Source organism: Lipotes vexillifer, unplaced genomic scaffold, assembly GCF_000442215.2.
Source record: "Lipotes vexillifer unplaced genomic scaffold, Lipotes_vexillifer_v1.1 scaffold663, whole genome shotgun sequence".
Lineage (NCBI taxonomy): Eukaryota > Metazoa > Chordata > Mammalia > Artiodactyla > Lipotidae > Lipotes > Lipotes vexillifer.
Genome location: NW_006788963.1, coordinates 152355 through 158758, shown reverse-complemented (window position 1 = coordinate 158758; position 6404 = coordinate 152355). Strand labels below are relative to the sequence as shown.

Below are 6404 nucleotides of genomic sequence, written 5' to 3'. Positions count from 1 at the left end.
GGGTATTTCTCAGAGATTTTCATTTTTGATTTGCTTCTAGGAATTTTAGAGAGACAAATAGAAATGGAATTTTAAAATGTATTTTTTTTTTTTTTTAAAAAAAGGAGAAACAGTAATAGATGGTAGTTGGCTATTGGAAATCAGCAAAGTTTCATGGGTGTATAATGAACTGATGAACTGCGGTGATATATTTTGTCATTAGTAAATCAGGTATAGGAGAAAGATTTAGGAGAAATGTTACAGAGAAACTTTTAGCTTAGCTTTACAAACCTAGGGACTGATACATTTACGTACCACAGTTCCTTGGCAGCTCCTTTATTATGTGCCAAGTTCCTCATCTCACTAAAGTACCCTGGGCAAATAAAAAGGGAAAGGCATTCCAGGTAGAAGAAACGCCATGATCAGAGATTGGGAAGTATGAGGTAGCATCGTGTGTAGAGGCAGTGAGAAGAGTTTGTTTAATCCTTTTGGAGTATAAAGTACAGGACGACACTAGATCATTCAGAGTTCAGGTGCAGATTACAGAAACCACTTTAGCAATTTTAAAAGAATTGTGAAACAGAAACCAAATGAAGGGAGATTCTCAAGAGGGTCAGAAGCAGCTATACTGTCAAGTAAGATCAGGGCTGAGCAGTGTCCAGTGGCTTTGACCGTTAGGAGGCCTTTGATGTCCTTAGCAAAAATTGGCCAAGAGGTGAACTGGGCCACACTGCAGGGAATGAGGTATGAATGGCAGATGAGGAAGAGGAAGTGGGGGAATCTGTTTTCTGGAAGCTTGGCTCTGAAGGGAAGGAAAGCTTTTTTCTGAAGAAAAACACAAAATGGAAGACGGTTTTGATCTTAAGCTGTAAAAACCTTAAACAAGTTTGGATGCAGAAGGAACGAAGTCAATGGTTAGGTAAGAATTGAAGATGCAGGAAAGAGACAGATACTAGATACTAGATGCCCTCAGATTGAGAGGAAAAAGATCTAGTCTCGAGGAGGCAGTGCTGGCCTTAGGTACGAAGAGAACTATGTTTCTCTTACACACGGCAGAGGGGGAAAGCATAAGTGAAGAAGCAGATGTGTTTGTAAATTGGGGAAAAGAAGGGAGTAGAAATCACACCCGATAGATTATTTTCTTGATAGAAATAATCAAGAAAATAAGAAGCAGACCATTTGCTGAGCGAGGGGAGAGTGGAATGGGGGTGAAATAGGGAGGGGGAGAAAGTGTGAGGGAGAAGTGGGTTGAAGAAAAGAGCCAGAAGTGATCAGAATTGCTAAGCAGGACTGACCTTGAAGAAGTGGGGAGATTTCTGAGGAAAGGCTTAAAGTAGTATCATAATTGTCATGACCTTGGGATCTTTGGTCTTTTAGAAAGTAGCGGTGGGTACTAAGAATGATGTTCCTCTTTAAAATATATTTGTTTTGCAGCTGTCCACCTGATGATTAGGTAAGACTTTTAAATTATCATCATCATCACCTGTTAATCATCTAGTAATATGATCAATCTTTTATTACTAAGACCATCTTGAGTGCTTTGAATAGGAATGAGACAAAATGGCACAAGTGCATCATTAATGAAAGAATCTTCTAAGAACTTACTTTTTTTTTTTTTTTTTTTTTTTTTTTTTTTAAAGTACTGTTTTTCTTTTGATTAAAAAAAAAATTTTTTAAAAATTTTTTTTTTTTTTTTTTTTTTTTTTTTTTTTTTTTTTGCGGTACGCGGGCCTGTTACTGTTGTGGCCTCTCCCATTGCGGAGCACAGGCTCCGGACGCGCAGTCTCAGCAGCCATGGCTCACGGGCCCAGCCGCTCTGCGGCATGTGGGATCTTCCTGGACTGGGGCACGAGCCCGTGTCCCCTGCATCGGCAGGCAGACTCTCAACCACTGTGCCACCAGGGAAGCCCTAAGAACTTACATTTTGAAGTACTTTTCTGTGAATTCCCTGGCGGTCTGGGGGTAAGGACTTGGCACTCTCACTGCCAGAGCCCCTGGTTTGACCCCTGATCAGGGAACTAAAATCTCGCAAGCCACGAGGCGTGGCCAAAAAAATAAAATAAAATTTGAAGTACTCTTCTGTGACTGAAAGTCATCACTTTAGATTAAACATGATTGAAGATTTGAGAAACTTGCCCAATAGATTGGGTAAGGATATGAAAAGATGCTCAAAATTATTACTCATTAGGGATATGCAAAATAAAACACAAGGTAATACCGCCATATGCCTATTAGAATATCCAAAATTGAAAAGACTGAACATGCCAGGTGTTGGCAAGGACCTGGAACAAGTGAAACTCTTATGAGCTGCTCACAGGAATGAAAATTGTTCAACCACTTTGGAAAACAGTTTGGCAGTTTCTTAGAAATATCCACATCCACATCATATGACCAACACATCTATTTCATCCTCAGAATCGAAAACATTTGTGTGTAAGTCTTTGTACAGACTATCCAAGAGAAAAAGAAATGTATGGCTGTAAAAAGATACATGCAATGTTCATAGAAGTTTTATTTCTAATAACATTTAAAAAAAGGAAACAACAAAAATGTCCATCAACAGGTGAATGGATAAATAAATTGTGGTATAGCCATACAATGGAATACTACTTGGCAATAAAAGTAAACAAACTACCGACTGCACAACAACATAGGTGAATCTCAGAATAATTATGAGTGAAAGAAGTCAGACAAAAGAGAGTACATAGTGTATTGTTCCATTCATAAAATAGTCTAAAAAAATCCAAACTAACCTATAGCATCAGAAAACAGATCAGAGGTTACCTGGAGACAAGGGTGGGGTTGGGGAAGGCAGGCAGAAGGAATTACAAAAGAGCACAAGAAAACTCTTGTGGGTGATGCATATGTTTATTATCTTGATTGTGATGATGGTCTCATAGGTACACTCATAAGTCATAAATTAGCAAATTCTACACTTTAAATAAATGCAGATAATACTTTAATAAAGCTGTTAAAACAAAAGAATTAATGTGTATGTTCAAAAATTGGAGAATGATTTAATTATGTTATAGAACAGTAAATTTTTTGAATACTGTATCTTTTAAAAATCGTTTTTGGGGGCTTCCCTGGTAGTGCAGTGGTTAAGATTCCGCCTGCCAATGCAGGGGACACGGGTTCGAGCCCTGGTCCAGGAAGATCCCACATGCCGCAGAGCAACTAAGTCCGTGGGCCACAACTACTGAGCCTGCACTCTAGAGCCCACGAGCCACAACTACTGAGCTCACGTGCCACAACTACTGAAGCCTGTGCGCCTAGAGCCCATGCTCCGCAACAAGAGAGGCCACTGCAGTGAGAAGCCCGCGCACCGCAGCGAAGAGTAGCCCCCACTTGCCGCAACTAGAGAAAGCCTGTACACAGCAACAAAGACCCAACACAGCCAAAAATAAAATAAATTAAAAAAAATAGCTTTTGACGAGTATTTAATATTATCAGAAAATTCTCATAGAATTCAGAGACAAGTGTACTTCTGATTGATAATGGTCCATTAACATTTGTTGAATGTTAAATGAATGATGTAGTGTTAAATGAAAAAAGCAAGACACAAAAATGCATACATAATTAAATATGATCCCAATTGTGGTAACTCTCTCTCTTGTCTCTCGTGGCTGAAAGGAAATATCTCAAAATGTTTACATTGGTTGTCTCTGTGAGGTGGAATGACATACAATTTTTATTTTCCTTCTTATGCTTTTGGGGCTTTTTCTATAGTTGATCTTCCACTACTTTCACAAGCAGACAAAAACCCAACCAATGCTCTTTGAAAAGATTCTTTCCCACACAATGAACTCACGGGTGCAAATATCTTTAGATAATATATCAGTCTAACTGGGGCACATGGCATCTTTTCCTACACTTTTTCCCAGTAACCTGCTACCAAACACTGAGGGAGTTTAGTGGAGTGGTGATGTGCTGGAAAGACCAGCTCTAGACTGCAGTTAGCTTGTGATGAGACACAGCCTAGAAATGCCTGCCTATAAATATGTTTTATGTAGCCTCGGGGGTTCACTTACCTTTATTACTTCCCTGCTAGCAGGCCCTTGATAAAACCAGGTCAGAGACAGAGAGAATAAATTCCCTGGGCTACCTCCAGTACAGCTCTTTCAGGAAATGTTCACCGAGTATATCCTGATGAGAAAAGGAGAGTAGCTGTGTGTCAAATGTAGATAATTCCTCAGTCTTTTGTCCAATCCATGGTGAGCCTTATGCATTTCTGACTTCTTTCCTGCTTGAGTCAAAAAGATGACCAGGGGAGGGTGAGGCCTGTGGAGCGACAGCCAAGGAGGAAGGCTTGTGAAAGTGAGGGTCAAAGGTAGGGAGGAGTTGGGAGAGCTCTCATGCACAAAGATGTGCCTTTATTACTGTCCTCCACACATGAGGGATATCTGTCCTGTGAGACTTCCACTCTGCTCTTCTGCCCCTGTGGAGAGACGCAATGACTGATGCTGTCTGAACCAAGGGGATGCTTCGGCAGGAAGAGGGTTACTGGGGCCTGAGGCAGAGATGTTGGTGAGACCCACGGGAGCCCTCCTGCCCGGCTCGGCCAGGACGTTGGGATTGTACCTGCAGCTTGAAACATGAGGATTAAAGGGAACTCGAGCCTGAGGCATGCAGGACCAGAGAGGGGCAGCTCGAAGGCAAGGAATAATACCCCTTCAAGTTTGCAATAAAAATGGCCTCCAATAAAACTGCATTGCAAAACATGGGAAAGAAACAGGATGCAAAGAGTAAAAAGTCAGAGAGGAAGAGCCTGAAGAATTGGTGGTGGAAAAAGACAGAACTGCCGTGTAGTGAAAGTGAGGGGGTGGTTATTTCCTCAAGTGGAAGGGAATACAGATGCTGACAACACTAGGAATCTGAAGAAAATTTATACTGCCCGGCGGTAATTGAAACATTTGTTAATTCTCCAACAGCTGGTACAGAAAAAGGTGGTACAAAAAGAAAATCTTTATCTGGCAGCGAATCTGATGATAGTGAATCAAAGAAGAGAGATGCTGCCGGGCAAAGTAAGAGGCTTTGTGGGAGGTCTGACCCTGAATGAATAACTGGTGCCACAGACAGCAGTGGAGAATTGGTGTTTCTCATGAAATGGGAAGATTCAGATGAGGCAGACTTGGTGCTGGCCAAAGAGGCAAAAATGAAGTGTCCTCAAATTGCAGTGCTTTTTATTCAGAGACTAACTTGGCATTCTTGTCCAGAAAATGAAGCTCAATAATTGTTTGCATTGCCATATATATAATTACACACACACACACACACACACACACACACACACACGCACATAAGTTGATGCCTATAAGCTCTGGGTCTTGGTTTTTTTCATTTATTAGTGTGAAGAAATAACTAGATTCTAATGAAAATAAAGTTTTGTATGTTCATTTTGAAGGAGTGTTAGGGGTTTTGTTTTTGTTTTTGTTTTTGTTTTTGTTTTGAGTCTATAGCACTGGTTACATTGAACAAATAAATAAAGCTTTCTTAGTTGCTTCCTTTAACAGAAAAGAACATTTGATACCATGATATATTATTTTCTCTGCATTAGGGAACAAATTTTCTAAATGTTGGAGGAAATCTCCACAGTCATTATGCAATCAGATTGTGTTTAACTCATCTATGCCTAAGGACCATTCTGGGTTTTCATTTATGAGGGGGTTTTTTGTGTGTATACATAAAACACATATGTAAATGATTTTCTTTTCCTTCTTTTATTTTTTAAAAACACTTGCTGAAACAAAAATGCCAATTCATAACCAGGGATAAGCCCATGTTTCTGGGATGCCAACGCTCTGAGCAGCCTAAGAAATAAATGCATTCAAGTTAAATGGAAAATTTTCCTGAAGGCTTAGCCTTTCAAATTAGGTAGGTGATTCCATAATTAATTGGAAAATTTAAATATAATGAAAATAACTTAAATTGGACAATAAAAGCTGTTGTATCTGAATCCATATCTATAACTACAGTCATATAAATGGAAGTTTATTTGCAAAACTCCTGACAGGAAAAATTTTATCACTACCAAGAATCTCCCCACCCAGATGAGAAAACTAGAAAAATCCTGGTGTGTTTCAATTAGCCAAGCAAGACTTAGTTAAATGGACATTTAAAGGTTTCTTCTAGTGAACCTCTTTTTTACTAGAAGTTGAAATCTCTGTGCTGTACTGACTAAGAGGACGTCTAAGACTTTGCTCATGGAAACCTAACCAGGTTGTTAGAGATGTTGTCAATCTAGGACCTGATAGAATAAATTTTAAATAAATAGTTTAGATTAACTTAAATAAGTAAAACTATTTAAATAAATAGTTTAGATTAACTTTTGTAATCGAAACTATTGATCTATATGTTTTTTCTTTACCCCCAACTGATTCCTTATACAGAGGCTCAATCTTTTCAGCATCTGGGTTACTGGTTCA

General features: G+C 39.3%; 1 pseudogene; it reads left to right on the top strand.

The window, feature by feature from the left end:
• The first annotated feature begins 4669 nt into the window (after positions 1-4669).
• Positions 4670-5212, top strand: LOC103081069 (chromobox protein homolog 3 pseudogene; annotated as a pseudogene).
• The last annotated feature ends 1192 nt before the right edge of the window (positions 5213-6404 follow it).